Source organism: Bufo bufo, chromosome 4, assembly GCF_905171765.1.
Source record: "Bufo bufo chromosome 4, aBufBuf1.1, whole genome shotgun sequence".
Lineage (NCBI taxonomy): Eukaryota > Metazoa > Chordata > Amphibia > Anura > Bufonidae > Bufo > Bufo bufo.
In genome coordinates, this window is record NC_053392.1 from 124,571,002 (window position 1) to 124,587,117 (window position 16,116).

General features: G+C 48.2%; 1 protein-coding gene across 4 annotated transcripts in view; it reads left to right on the forward strand.

Moving 5' to 3' along the window:
• Window positions 1-1,880: 1,880 nt before the first annotated feature.
• PIK3CB (phosphatidylinositol-4,5-bisphosphate 3-kinase catalytic subunit beta) overlaps window positions 1,881-16,116 on the forward strand; it is a 168,332-nt gene continuing 154,096 nt past the window's right edge. For 2 of the 4 annotated variants that reach the window (XM_040427834.1, XM_040427838.1), the window contains exons 1-2: window positions 1,881-1,964; window positions 3,196-3,256. The gene's annotated coding sequence lies outside the window, so the exon portion shown is untranslated. Of the gene's footprint in view, window positions 1,965-3,195; window positions 3,257-4,944; window positions 5,069-16,116 lie in introns of those variants that run through there. The other 2 variants (XM_040427835.1, XM_040427836.1) reach the window with 2 other exon arrangements.

The following is a 16,116-nucleotide window of genomic DNA, read 5'->3' on the forward strand; positions in this document are numbered from 1 at the left end:
TAATTTACAGACCTGTTTGTTGATTCTTGGTGCGGATTCTGCGTTGAATCCACATCCAAACCTCCCACTGACGTGGGCGAGATGGCAAACTGCGCTGGGGTAAAATCCGCACTCAGAGTCCCACCTTAGGCCCCTTTCACACCAGCGAGTTTCCCGCGCCGCTGCGATGTGTGACGTGAACGCACAGTACCCGCACTGAATCCTGACCCATTCATTTCCATGGGTCTGTGCACTGAACATTTTTTTCACACATCAGTTCTGCGTTGCGTGAGAATCGCAGCATGTTCTATATTCTGCGGTTTTCACGCAGCCCTGGCCCCGTAGAAACGAATGGGGCTTCAGTGAAAAACGCATCGCATCCGGATGTAATGCATGTTTCTCTGATGATTGCTAAGAGAAGTTGTTTGTAAACCTTCCGTTTTTTTTCATACACGTGAAAAACGCATCAAAACGCATTGCACCCGCGCGGAAAAAACTGAACGCAACCGCAGACAAAACTGAACTTGCTTGCAAAATGGTGTGAGTTTCACAGAACGCACCCTGAGCCAATTTGTATCGTTCGTGTGAAAAAGGCCTTACTAATGGTGGGTGCTGTCACCGTTCTTATCACATCCACTCACTTGTCCCTTTCTGACAACTGGGTAAAAACTATTTTTGGGAAAACGGAGTGTCAGGGAGATGGCCATTCCAGCTCCACAAGGGCAGTCACCCAGCTTTCCTCGAGTCCTGAGTACTTCCCACACCTCCCATCTCTTTGGACAGTCAGAGAGGGACACTTACGGTTCATTGTGTGAAAGATCCATTTTCCCTGTATATTTATAGATTTTCTTAGCCCACAATAATGCAAAAATTATCTGAATATAGAAATTTCTAAAATCCAAGTTGCATCAAATAATGAAATAATATAGAAGGCGGCTCTAACATACTTTCTGGATCCATATTGTAAATGTAATAACGCAGATCTATACCTCGGATCAAAAAGGGGGACATTTAAAGGGAACCTGTCACCAGGATTTTGTGTATAGAGCTGAGGACATGGGCTGCTAGATGGCCGCTAGCACATCCGCAATACCCAGTCCCCATAGCTCTGTGTGCTTTTATTGTGTAAAAAACCGATTTGATACATTTGCAAATGAACCTGAGATGAGTCCTGTCCGTGAGACGAGTCCAGAGTGAAGGAGCCCAGCACCGCCCCGCGTCCTCCGAATCTCCTCCTTGCTCCACGACGTCAGAAAGCTAGAGCGCCGTAATCTCGCGATACGCGAGCTAGCACATGCGCAGTGTCGTCAAAGTGTTCCTTCCCTGTGCTGGCATCAGTCTCAGGGAACGAACTGCGCATGCGCTAGCTCGCGCATTGCGGGATTACGGCGCTCTAGCTTTCTGACGTCAAGGAGCAAGGAGGAGATTCTGAGGACGCGGGGCGGTGCTGGGCTCCTTCACTCTGGACTCGTCTCCGGATACAGGACACATCTCAGGTTCATTTGCATATTGATCAAATCGTTTTTTTTTTACACAATAAAAGCACACAGAGCTATGGGGACTGGGTATTGTGGATGTGCTAGCGGCCATCTAGCAGCCCATGTCCTCAGCTCTATACACAAAATCCAGGTGACAGGTTCTCTTTTAGGAGAAAAGAGGGACTTGGGTCCAAAATAGGGACTGTCCCTTTAAAAGGGGGACACTTGTGAGGTCTGCACTGGTATCAGCTGGACCCCTCAGGAGGCCGCTGGGCTGGGGACCGTACACGCCTATTGGGGACAGCCCGGCCGGTGAGGGCAGCAGGAAGGGGAACAATGGTGACCAGGAAGGAGCTGACGAGACCGGAGCGAAGAAGCAAGACGAGAGAGGAGGGGAGAGGCGGGAGCGCGCCTGCGTGAGGAGGGAGGAGCGGGAGCGCGCCTGCTGAGGAGAGTGCGGGGCGGGGACGCGCACAGGCACTTGGGCTCCGGTCTCCGCAGCTGCCGGTAGGTACACAGCCGGGGTCACCGTCACCTGGGGCTCGCGGGCTCTCTCTATGTTCATGGCTGGTTGTTTTTCTCGCCCGAGTGTGTGAACTTTCAGTCTGGAAGTGTTAGGTGACATAGCGCGTGTGATTGTATGTAAAGTACAGAGCTGTGCCTGACTGCTGGGACTTGTGGTGCCCGGCTTGTCTATAGATGTGCCTCCACGTGTCCTGTGCGGATCCGCATTCCTGCTGTCTTCTGCTGATGGGAGGGGGGAACCATCACTCCCAACATCGTGCATGTTGATGATAGGAGGAGTAGTCTTGTCAGATTGTTACCCCCATTAGTGGTAATTCACATCAGACAGGTGATGTGTGTCCGTCATGTTACCGGCGTAAACGGATCAAGGAAAGAATCCGGTTCACGCCCCCGGTGTAGACCGCCGCCTCCTGCGGCCCACCATGCAGGGTATGGACTACGGCTTTACGTCTGACCTATAACCTTTGCCTGTAACGGTCGGGCTCTGTTCACATTGGAATAGGCGCCCAGTACCGCACACGAGGTCTTGTGCCGCCAGCTTGTGCCCATCCCGTGGCCTTTCATCCCTCTTTATTAGATCTGCAGCCCCTTCCTATAGGGAAGCATGCGGTAGCGGTCAGTAATGGAGGCCGCTGCCTGTCCATACCATGTCACCGTTTCAGCACCGATTTCGTATGGAATGATATTTCAGACACGGAAAAATTTAGCAAAAAATTGGCCGCATGTGAGTTTACCCTTAAAGGGGATGTCCTATCACAACAACTTATCCTTTACCCACAGGATAGGGGATAAGTGTCTGGGGCCCCCCCTACGGTCACAGAAACTAGGGCCGGTGTCCCCCTGTTTGGCGTGGTGGACGCACATGCTCACTGGAGATAGCCGCAGGCATGTACTGTATCGGTCCCATAGAGCTGAATGGAGGGGCGGTCCCGCCTGCATGTCCGCCGCTTCTTTCATGGCGAGCTTGTGATGTTCCTGGTTGCGATTTGCCGCCGCGACCATGTGTCATGACATACTGTAACCATGGACGTCTTCTGCAGAAATTCTGGGTTTTTGCATCTGTTTTTGGCTGCCGGTATAGCCCTAGGAGAGTTGTCCCTACAATCCTGAATGTCCGATTTAGTTCCGGAGGATGGGGGGGGTTATCACTATATGGCAGGTGTAAGTTGGGCGTCACACAGGTTTTTAATGGCATTTTTCTGCACTTTTGCAGCTTTTGGTGTATCGTTTGCATTGAGCTTGAAAGCCTATGTGTGACATAGAATACATGACAGGTAAGTGTTTTTTTTTGCTATTAAAGGGGTTGTCTGAGTTATGAAAAAAAATATAGCACTGTAAATCTGATGGGCAGCAATATATAACTGAGCTAAGCAAGTTTTAGGTAAAAGAATATCTATTTCCTTATTTCCCCGATTCTCTTCTGGCCCTTTGTTTACCTGCAATAACAACAATCTCTGAGGTTTTCATCATGAATATTTGTGCCCCTCCCCCTGCTCTGCCCTGAGTGACATGTCTGCCTGCTGGGAGACTCTGCAGCATGTTGTATGTGTAGGACTACAAGTCCCAGCTGTACACTACAATGATAATGCTGATACACGCAGGATCTTACCCCTACCTGTTCTTGTGCAATGCTCTGCAGAACTCCTGTCAGCTCCTGTGCCCAGCATTTGTCTCCTCACTGCCTGCAGCTACTCAGTAAAGCCTTCAGCCCTGAGTCTGTGCAGCTAAAGGGGTTAATGTTTTTCCTCAAGAATCCAGGGAGAGAGCAATGAGCAGCAGATGAGAAAGGAGCAACTGGAGATAAAGTAAGTGAATTGTAAAGTCCTTACATTTGCCTTGTTAGAAACATACAAAAACATAACTCGGACAACCCCTTTAATGTTTTTGTTAGGCCGAGTTCACACTTTACTTATTTGGTCAGCGATTTCCATCAGTTAAAGTTCATTCACACGTCGTATGTGTTTTGCAGATCCGCAAAACACGGACATCGGCAATGTGCGTTCCACATTTTGCAGACTGCACATCGCCGGCACTCTCCATAGGAAATGCCTTTTATTCTCCACAATTACGGACAAGAATAGGACGTGTTCTATTTTTTTTTGCAGAAGGGAAGTGCAGATCCGCAAATGCGGATGCGGACAGCACATTCCAGGCACATTGAAAATGAATGGGTCCGCACCTGTTCCACAAAATTGCGGAACGGATGCGGCCGTGTGAATACACCCTTATTGTGATCCCAAACCAGGTGCGGGTCACAAACACAGAACAGGTGCAGATCTTTCCGTTAGGGCTCATGCACACGAACGTATTTTCTCTCTGTGTCCGTTCAAATTATTATTTATTTTTTGTGGACCATGTGCGGAACCATTTATTTCAATGGGTCCGCAAAAAAACGGAAGTTATTCCGTTTCCGTATGTCCGTTCCGCAAAAGAATTGAACGTGTCCTATTACTGTCCGCATTACAGACAAGGATAGTACTGTTCTATTAGGGGCCAGCTGTTCCGTTCCGCAAAATATGGAATGCTCGCGAACGTCATCCGTATAAACCACACCAGAACAACGCTGTGTATTTGGGGGCCCTAATGGCAGCCGTCTCGCCCAGGTTTGCCCGAAACATAACTAGGAATTTTAACTTTTTAATTCTTTATTTGGAATCTTAATATTTTTTAACAATTTGACATGAGGGCAGTTTAAGGGCTTTATAATAATCTTTGAACTCAGTCTGTCACTTTGGGCAGCATAGATTTTCGGGGAGGTGCAGAGGCTGCGGTGCTGCTCCCCACCCAGACAGAGAATAATGGGCAGCCATTGTGCCGTGCCTACTGCAGTCCTGGCAGGGTTGTCACACAGGATAAGGTGGCGTTACCAAGTGCTTCTCCTCCGCTCGCTCCTGCACTTCCTCTTCACACTTCTTCTTTTCAGTGAACATACGTCTTTGGTAATTAGAGGAGTGAGATCGCTGAAGAAAGAGGAGCAGGAACGAGCAGTCACCCCCCCATCCCCCACCAGGAGCTGCATTACTGTAGCCTAGGAGCAGACCACCACAGGGCTATGCTCACTTTGGACAATTGAATTCTACATGGAGGTAATTGAGGGGATTCCCACAGTCAAGCCCAGCATCAGTTAGCCACAGCAAAGAGCTGACGCTCTAGAGGGCTGTCGGCATTGCCTCGCTACACAGATACCAGTAGTGGGACCGTTCATGATCAGTTCAAGGAGGGGGCCATCCTCTTCACCAGGTTAACACCAGTAGATGTAGTCCTGATTTGGATGTGGCTCCAGGGTGACCTATGTGGTAGTTGGAACCAGGGGATGGGGGTTCAATGTGCTTTTTGTAGTAATCACAAAAATAAAAAAAAAACAAGACCTTGCATATACAGATAAACTGGGGTTATAGGCGATGCAGGGCATCCCCACAATATGATACTATGGATCTCCGACTGTATCAACCCTATTAAACCAAGCATGCCCTCTGGCAAGGTGGATGTGCACTGATTCAAATGATTCCTTATTTAAAGGGGTTATCCAAGACCTATAATGCCCCTGACACAGAGAGTACTTACCTGGCGTAGCTTCTGATGCTGTGGTAGCGCGGAGACACCAGATGTGTTGTCACTTAATGGTTACTCTATTATGACGTGGAACAGAGAGGCAGGATGGTAATGTGAGTGAACCTGCTAATGATAATGTGTATCAGTATTCCTGCCTCATCAGGACCCAGGACTCCGTGTGCAGCCGTCATCGCTGCTTGGTGCGCACACTGTTAATGTGGGGCGCCCGCTGCGCACCCCCTGGCCTGATTACCAGTTCCTCTGCCTCGACTGTATGCGGGACACCTTTATGTGCGCTCTCCCAACGTGTGCCACCTAAACAGGCTTCATCAGGGGACATAGAGCTGTCTGCGCATGCGCAGAGGATCTGCTGTTGCTTCTTAAGCCCTGACGTCAGCGTACACCCAGAAGTGGGAGGCGGTGGCTTCGGATTTAGGAGTCAAGCAGACCCTCCCAGCAGCTCTGCTCAACTCTTCCGTCCAAAGCTGCCACAAGCGGTATGCCTAGTTTGGTAGGGTTGATCCTGCTGACAGATGCTCTTTAAAGGTGAAATTGTAAAAAATGGACTTTTCCTTGTTACTGATACATTAGAGAATCGTCCAGCTACTTATTGGCTCTTTTGCTCTGTCTGCTGCTTAGCAACTGAGGAGAAGTAGGAAGTAGTGTGACAAATCTTAGGGCCTATAATCTGAATTAGCACCGAGACTGCTCGTCCCATCATTCCAGTAGTGTCCAGCAGTATTGTGCCGATTGGCCCTGCCAATGCGATCACTACTCAGGTCAGGTAATCAGTGCAGAAAGACAGGTGTGTGTGAACTAAACCATTGGGTCAGTGTGCCGTCCCTGGGCACTCTGTTGGGCACATGGGTGGTCACATTTCTTGATTGACTTTTTAGCAAATGGCCAGTTTGGTCTCAGAGGACAGATGGTAAAATACAGTCTAATGTGTTGGACATTTCCAGTTGGCATGGTTATTTCAGAAATTGTATAAAAAAATATAACAACTGGTTTGGTAATCCTCTCCAAATCTAGTGTATGCGTTATTTGGAGTAAGGAACGCCCGGAGAACTCCTCGCCAGGATTCAACAAGTTCTATAAAAAAATTAATAATGCTATTTTATTATTGGTCTTCATAAAAATAAATAGTTTAGTCTATTGTCCATGTGTGAATATGAATGTCCTTAAAGTATCCTTTCTGTAGGGTAGGAACCTCCTTCTCGGGCTCCATGTGTGTCTTCCATCTTCTTCAGCAAACAACCCCCAACAGACGTGAGAGTGAGAAGACGACCCCCTGTCTGTCCCTGTCAATCATTTATACCATAGATACAGCCGTGTCTTACTAATGTATGGGCTTATACATTGTCATATATGGTAGACTTCAAATCTAGGTCTTGACGTTCCCATACAGACCTCCCATCGCCAAGTGTATCACTATAGATGGTGTCAGTGTGTAGTGTAAGACATCCTTTATATTAAATACCAATTAATATTATATCACATATTATTTAACAGAAATCCAATACTAGCAGTGGGTATAGGACCGCACCAAATCACTGTGAAGACAGTGAATGCACATACGCCACAGGGGCATGGTCCTTACTCCCAGGAGCATGTTTCGGGCCCCTGTTGTACCACCCCATTGTCAGTATAGCCGTGCAGCCTGGGCACTTCTCCTACTGGGAAGGGCTTCCCTGGTCCAGACCTTTTATTCATTGCTTCAACCAGCCTCCAATGGCCAGCAGGGGGCCCTCTGAATATCTGGGGCCCAGCGTTTGCCCAGTGGTAAAGACAGCCCCTGCTCAAGCAGCAGAGACCACCACATCCATCCACCATTATTAGACCTCCGTCTGTGGCAGAACAGTCACTGGGGTCCATTGGGCGCTGATGTTTAGTTTTCGGACCCATTACTGCGCTGGATGTGAACCCAGCCTTCATTAATCCAACTACAGACAGGAACCTGCTGCATGCTCATCCTTTACAAAGGCCGACCCCTGAGCTTGAGAGACCCCCGGCAATTTAAAAGGGGTTGATTGACACGCTGCATTATTCTGTATGTGATGGATGATGGAGGCTGTTGTCCCTTCTGCTTCTTGGATATTAACCCTGGACATGCGTGTACCACTGATAATTTCTCTCTTCTTGGGTTTGTGATTAGGAAGATCAGCATTTTAATCAAGTACCGTCGTTCTGCCACCCAAAGTCACCAGCCTTGTCCCCATAAAATCTTTTCTTGGAACTTATTTCATGGGGAACACAGGTATTTCCTAAAATACAGACCGTACCCCGTCGGGAGCCCTGATGCCTTCCATCCCGTCTTTCAGGCTTGTTGGCTGGTATTACTGTTGGATGATAGGCCTGGCATGACGTCAGCTTTGTATTTGATATTGTGGTGGTTATGGGTTGCTATAACTGGTGCACGCTGCCCCTGCTTCTTCTAAGCGTGGTCGTCAAGTCCGTGCCTGGCAGATTAATGGCTGCTTATCTTGTGTGAGTGGCTTGTTTGCCTCCCAGATGGCGGACGGGTTCTGTGTACAGCGCCAACTGCAGGTGCCAGTTATCAGGTGGGTAGCAGCAGGGTATGGCTGGCATGTGGCACTGATGTCTTGTATTGAACAGATGTATGACATGGGCTTGCAGTATGAGGTGCCCATACACCCCACCAGCTGGGTGCTGATGCCCATGATATTATTAGGGTGATTGACGTTGGATACTGCATACTTTGGATAGGTGCCAGATTATCCGATATTCAGAATTATGGATAATAATGTATGTGGAATAGAAAAGCCTAATACTGTACTTCTATTAATGACCGTATTTAGAAGGAGCTCCTAATTGGGCCCCAGACCTTACTTATCCACTAGCAGCAGGTAAATGCACCGTCCGTATCAATAAAGTTGGATGGAAGTAGCCAAATACATGCTATAAAGTTGGGAATGGGATGCTAGGACGCCCCCCCCCCCCCCCAACTCCATCAGCCTGGCGGGTTATCCACGTAACCTCTTTAAGGCTTATCTTTTATGACTAACAATATAAAACTTGTCAGAGTTCTGTCGGTGAATCCGCTTGGTCTCACACTGCATTCAGTTTGTTAGGTTTTCCATCCGTGTTGCCTCAGTCTGTCTTCAGTTTTTCGTATAGCTGGAAAAAACCTGAAGAATACACTCCCAGTCTCCTAGCAACCATCAAAAAACAGACCACACACAGATAACGTCCGTGTTCTGTCAGGTTTTTTTTTCACTGACCCATTGACTTGGAAAAACGGATGAAGATGGCACATGCTGCGGTTTATCCTCCAGGCAGCGGTGGGCGTTGAGGTGACGCCCTGTAAATGTTGGTTTAGGACGTGCGCCAGCTCTTCTCATAGTGTATTTTTTGGTTGCTTTGATGCTGCTCTGCATAGAGGACAGTACCACCGATTGCTTTAGATTAAAATTGTGGTGCATTTTAGGCCACAACCGTTTTCAGTATGTTGCACCCCATTTCCTCTGAGCAACACCTTTTTTCTAACTAGGAACAAAAAGTGCCTAAAACACATTCTAAGGGCTCATGCAAACAAATGTATTTTCTTCCTGTGTCCGTTCCATTTTTATTTTTTTTTTCATGCTGCAGTATTTTCTCAGTCCAAAATTCTGGAACACTTGCCGGAATGCCTGATCCGGCATTAAAATTGCCCCATTGACGTAAAAATGTGAAAATAATAATAAATACCGGATCCATTTTTCTGGATGACACCGGAGAGACAAATCCGGTATTTCAGTGCATTTGTCAGACGGATCCGGATCTGTCTACAAATGATATCCGTTTGCATACGGATTTCCGGATCCGGCGACGGAACTGCCTGACGGTTGTGAAAGTGCCCTTACCGTGTCAATATGAATGAGGCTCTAGTGATGACTCCTGTACTAACCAATGCTTATTGTAAATGTGATGGCCGGCAGTGGAGTGCATAGGAAAAGAAGGTGGAAACTGGATCCTAAAAATGCAGATTCTGAACTTCATGTGCTCAGTAACCCAGAGCGTGCACTCCACATCACATAGCAGATCCTGTACTCCCAGCAAAATGCCTCTCCGCGCACATTCCAGAGGAGCAGAAAGCGTGTGTGAACAAGTCCTAACCAAGTGAGCTGCTTCCTAAACATTACAGGATTTTAATCAGAATCGTGGATAAAATCCGTCTTTTCACCAGCTGCAAAACCCAAGCCACGAATTCACCATATGCCAAATATATTAGGATCTTGTGTGGATGGTCCAGGCGAGTACATTCTGACCCTTATACGTGGTACAGGTTTCCTCTGAACCATCTAAGGGTCTCTACCTTCTGTAAGGGTACTTTCACTCCGTGCGAAGAACAGCAAAGGGGAGGAGATCTCGTCCACCGGCAGCAGTGATAGCTGCATGCCAGTCTGACTTTACAGATATCACTGGCAGTACAGAGGGTGAAATCTGCCCAAAACTGCAGCAAAGTTTTTGCACAGTTTGGTGTGGATTCTGACGCTACGGCTAATCTGTAGGCCTGAGAAATATCTGCGGTGGACTCTCCATGTGTGCCTGCACACGTTGCAGATTACATGCGTCTTTTTTTTTTTTTTTTCATGTGGATTCTCGTGCAGAAAACGCACAGCCTAAGGGGCAGGCGGATGGGGATCGCAGACCCATTCACTTGAATAGGTCCGCGATCCTTCCGTTCTGCAAAAAGATAGAGCAAGTTCTATCTTTTTGCAGTGCGGAAGCACGGAACGAAACCCCAGAAAGCACCCCGTAGCGCTTCTGTAGTGTTCCGTTCGGTTCCGCATCTCCGGATTTGCGGACCCATTGAAATGAATGTCCACGGAACGGTGCCCGTGTATTTCGGATCCGCAAATGTGGGCCGCGATACGGCAACGGGCAGCGCACGTTCGTGTAAACGAGCCCAAACACAGTAGCAGTGAAGTGGATGGGATTACATGTGCGGTAATTGACCTGCCGTGTGGATTTTGAAATCTGCAGCATGTCAGTTGTTTGTGCCCTTTTTTTTTTCTTTTTTGTGCTGATTTCACCCTTGGCAATGCAATGGTGAGATTTGTGGCAAAACCGCACCAAAAGCTAAAAAGTAACACATGCTTTTTTTTTGTGCAGAAAAATCGGCATGTTTGGTACCCGAACTTCTTCACAGAAGTTCGGGTTTGGGATCGGTGTTGTGTAGATTGTATTATTTTCCCTTATAACATGGTTATAAGGGAAAATAATAGCATTCTGAATACAGAATGCATAGTACAATAGCGCTGGAGGGGTTAAAAAATAAAATAAAATAATTTAACTCCCCTTAATCCACTTGCTCGCGCAGCCGGCATCTCTTCTGTCTTCTTCTTTGCTGTGCACAGGAAAAGGACCTGTGGTGACGTCACTCCGGTCATCACATGGTCCATTACCATGGTAAAAGATCATGTGATGGACCATGTAATGAGCGCAGTGACGTCATCAAAGGTCCTATTCCTCAAAGATGAAGACCGAAGAGATGCCGGCTGCGCGATCAAGTGGATTAAGGTGAGTTTTATTATTATTATTTTTTTTTTAACCCCTCCAGCCCTATTGTACTATGCATTCTGTATTAAGAATGCTATTATTTTCCCTTATAACCATGTTATAAGGGAAAATAATAATGATCGCGTCCCTATCCCGATCGTCTCCTAGCAACCGTGTGTGAAAATCGCACCATATCCGCACTTGTGGATGCTTGCGATTTTCACGCAGCCCCATTCACTTCTATGGGGCCTGCGTTGCGTGAAAAAAACGCACAAAATAGAGCTTTCTGCGATTTTCACGCAACGCACAAGTTATGCGTGAAAATCACCGCTCATGTGCACAGCCCCATAGAAATGAATGGGTCGGGATTCAGTGCGGGTGCAATGCGTTCAACTCACACATTGCACCCGCGCGGAAATCTTGCTCGTGTGAAAGGGGCCTTAGGGTACACGCACATTGGCAGTGTAGTTAAGGATTTTGCCGTGGATTTACATTACAGAGGGTGAAACCCATAGAAACAATTGGCTTGCTGCAGGTCAGCTCCTTTTATATAGCTGGTGCTGTGATACGCGGTGTTACGCACCCTTGGGGTACTGCTTGAATTCTGCAGCAGCAAAGCCTGCATTTTTTGTGCATATCTCGGTGTAGCCACTGTGGTTTATCATCCATTTTGCTGTGTATCAGGCCTCCTGCACACGACAGGCCTTGCGGATTTACCACTGCAGATTTTCCTGTGAATTGTGAGAAAAAGAAGTAAAAATGGTTTTGAAATTCACATTTGCTGCTTTTGCTGCAAATTCGCAGGTAAACCTCAAATATATATTGCTTGCATGTTTTGTCTTCCCCCAATATCGCCCCATGGTGCCAGACGGAGGCTAACAATCCCCTCTACCCTGGGCAGAGTATTTAAAGGGAACCTGTCACATTGCACATGGTTTCTGAGCTGTAGGCCGCAGGTTATAGAGCAGGAGGAGCTGAGCAGATTGATGTATAGTTTTATAGGAAAAGATTTAGTATAACTTTTAATTTATACATTTTTAATTTCTGCTCATTCTGGGCTTTGACGTCCAGGAGGCGGTCCTATCAGTGATTGACAGCTTTCTCTGTATTAGGGATGGACTGATTATCGGAGTTACTGATATTATCGGCTGATGTTCATGATTTTTAAAGTTATCGGTATCAGCATCCAACCTTGCCGATAATGTGTCCAGCGCGCTATGGCAGAACATGGCGCGCTGCTGTCAGCGCGCCATGTTCCCTCAGCAGCACAGGGGAGAAGGAGTCACTCTCTCCCTCCCCCCCTGTGAGGAGAGAGGGGTGGGCGCACTGCGCCACCAATGATAATTAACGTCTAATAGAAATACAGGAGGCGGTGCCCAGCCTATATGACAGGAAGCTGCGATCAGCGGCCGTTAACCCCTCAGGTGCCGCACAGTCACTGATAGGACCGCCTCCTGGACTTTAAAGCCCAGAATGAGCAGGAATTTAAATGAATTTTCCTACAAAACTATATATCAATCTGCTCAGCTCCTCCTGCTCTATAACGTGCTGCCTGCAGCTTACCTTGTACTTTCATGGTGACTGGATCCCTTTAAATGCAGGGCAACACACTGACTCTTCGCCTGGCACGTAGGAAGGCCATGCTATGACTCTGGCTTCCTAATCTTCTATGACCATATGGATGTGTTGCGTTCAGCTCTGCACTACTGCCGCATGCCTGCTCTCATTATATCTGATTTGTTTTAACCCCTTGCTGAGCACAGAGTGTGTGATTTGCCCTGGTTTTGGCTTTATCAACCTGTACACAGCCTGTGTAACTGAAGCTTCCTGAATGGTGCAACGCCTTCCAGTATCTCTGGCAGGAAGAGGGTAAAAGCATTTGGCAAACACTGCTGATGACAACACGGCAGACATGGTGGGGGATTTTTAGAGTGTCAGCCTCCCGCCTGCAGTTTATTGGCAGCTGGATTGTTGTTTTACCTGGAGCCGCCCCCCTCCTGCAGAATGATGTTATCTGGGAATTCCTCACATTCCAGATTCCTCTGCCGGGTCCTGTGTCGAGAAAGCGTCTGCTCCACCCAGTGCCCAGATCACGGGTTTGGGGGGGTACTGTCTCTCTTATCGCTGTGAGGTCCAAGTCATGTCTCAAGGCACATTGACTTATAGCAGGGATGCTCAACCTGCGGCCCTCCAGCTGTTGCAAAACTACAATTCGCAGCATGCCTGCACAGCCTACAGCTATTAGGGCATGCTGGGAGTTGTAGTTTTGCAACAGCTGGAGGGCCGCAGGTTGAGCATCCATGACTTATAGGATAGCTGCCTTATATCTGGTGGCGTCAGAGGCAGAACTTGTTAAGAGGATCTGACCGAGAAATGTACATTTTCTGTCTGGTAATGTTACCGTAGCTGTGTGCCGTGCAGTGCCGACATATTCCGCAGCGTTGTGCCGCTCTGTGGATAATCGATTAACGGTCTGTGTAGATTAAGGCCCTGTTTACACGCTCTGCGGACAAAACTCTACCCACCACGATTTTGAAGGCAAGACCTTGGCTTTACCTGCAAAATTGTGCAGACGGTGGTGGCCACGGTGGGATGATTATCGCATGCATACAGCCACAGGAACGTGTAAATGCAGATAATCGATGATCTAGCGGGTCAGTCAGAGCTTTTACACTGGGAGGGTTGTATTGTGGTTCACAGCACATCCCTGTTCACATGAGGCTATGCGCTGCGGACAGTCCATTTTACTGTGGCATAAAAGATGCAATCAGCTGGCAAACAATGGCGGCCTTGACGTAGCATTCAAACCGCTGTGACCGCTAAGGCCTGTGATTGACCACAGCAGTCATGGGACCAAGCTGATTCCTGGTCCTGCGGGGACCTGAAGAGGCTGGGGACAGAGCAGCAGCAGGACCGTGGACATGTGAGTGGGTTTTTTTTTGTTCAGGAGTACAAGTGAGGCCCCCAGGGGTTGTTGGCTCTAAGGCTGGAGAACCCCTTTAATACATATTGAAAACTATTTGCATAAAAACCAGGAAAAATTCCTAGAAGTCCACACAGAAGAAGGGACACCTAGGCAAAACCTGTTCGTAGCATACGTTGACTAGGCCAAGCACATAGAAATAGGGCACAAGAGGCAAGCAGGTAAGTAATGCTAATTGGGGTATATAGTAATTGATTAGCAATCCACACAGAAATATACATACAAAATACCCCAAGTGTAAAGGTACCCCACCGCTCCGGTCCTAATGTAGAGAAGAATAGCGGAATCGCATAGTATACCCATACAGGGGTCCCGCCACTCCAACGCTATGACGCAGGTGTGATCTGACTATGTGACATGGACTTTGTTTCTGGTTTGCACAGTTCTCTGAATTCACCCAGCATTGTATACTGCGTATGTTTCCTGGCATCCAGGGCGATGACTGTGTATACGTGAAAATATACCGCCTGCTCTGGTCTCGTGTACAAAACATTACATTCATGAAATGTGGAAAGTGTATCATTGCTGTTATAACAGCGATACATATGACTGGATGTAGCCACGTGGAGACACGTATCACTGGATGTAACCACACAGACTGGGTGTGACTGGATGTAACCACACAGACTGGGTGTGACTGGATGTAACCACACAGACGGGGGTGTGACTGGATGTAACCACACAGACGGGGGTGTGACTGGATGTAACCACACAGACTGGGTGTGACTGGATGTAACCACACAGACGGGGTGTGACTGGATGTAACCACACAGACGGGGGTGTGACTGGATGTAACCACACAGACGGGGGTGTGACTGGATGTAACCACACAGACGGGGGTGTGACTGGATGTAACCACACAGACGGGGGTGTGACTGGATGTAACCACACAGACGGGGGTGTGACTGGATGTAACCACACAGACGGGGGTGTGACTGGATGTAACCATGTGCAGACGGGGGGGGGGGTGACTGGATGTAACCATGTGCAGACGGGGGGGGGGGGTGACTGGATGTAACCATGTGCAGACGGGGGGGGGGGTGACTGGACGTAGCCACGTGGAGACGGGGGGGGGGGGGGTGACTGGATGTAGCCACGTGGAGACACGTATCACTGGATGTAACCACACAGACTGGGTGTGACTGGATGTAACCACACAGACTGGGTGTGACTGGATGTAACCACACAGACTGGGTGTGACTGGATGTAACCACACAGACTGGGTGTGACTGGATGTAACCACACAGACTGGGTGTGACTGGATGTAACCACACAGACTGGGTGTGACTGGATGTAACCACACAGACGAGGGGGTGTGACTGGATGTAACCACACAGACGAGGGGGGGTGACTGGATGTAACCACACAGACGAGGGGGGGTGACTGGATGTAACCACACAGACGAGGGGGGGTGACTGGATGTAACCACACAGACGAGGGGGGGTGACTGGATGTAGCCATGTGCAGACGGGGGGGGGGTGACTGGACGTAGCCACGTGGAGACGGGGGGTGGTGACTGGACGTAGCCACGTGGAGACGGGGGGGGGTGGTGACTGGACGTAGCCACGTGGAGACGGTGGGTGACTGGACGTAGCCATGGTAACCAGAAGGAAAACTTGCAGTGTTGAAAGTGATTGCTGGAAACAGATCAACTACAAAAGAGAATTGCAGTCTTATAAAGGGCTACTCCAGTCTTGGCCGTTGATGTCGTAAGGATATAGCATAAATGTCTTTAGGTGCGCACCCCATCGCCGGGATCCTCATCTGTTTGGAGATCTCGCTGCTGTACCCCTTTAATGTTGCTAGTTTGGGTTGGTTTACAATAGTGATATTTTTTTTTTTTTTTAGCAGTTTACATTGTTCATTTTATGATTTGTACTTGGATTGGTGTCACTAATGATTATGGTTTTCTCATCGTCATTACATTATGATAGACAGCAGTGGTGAATGTGCGGTGCAGGTGTAACTACAGCTGCCAGCAGTCCGCGGGATGTACGTGATGTTACAGTACTTTGGTTTAGTCAGAGGACAGCATGGTCCTACCATGAAAGCTGAACCATTTCTAGTGCACACGTGCATCGTTATTCTTCCTTCATG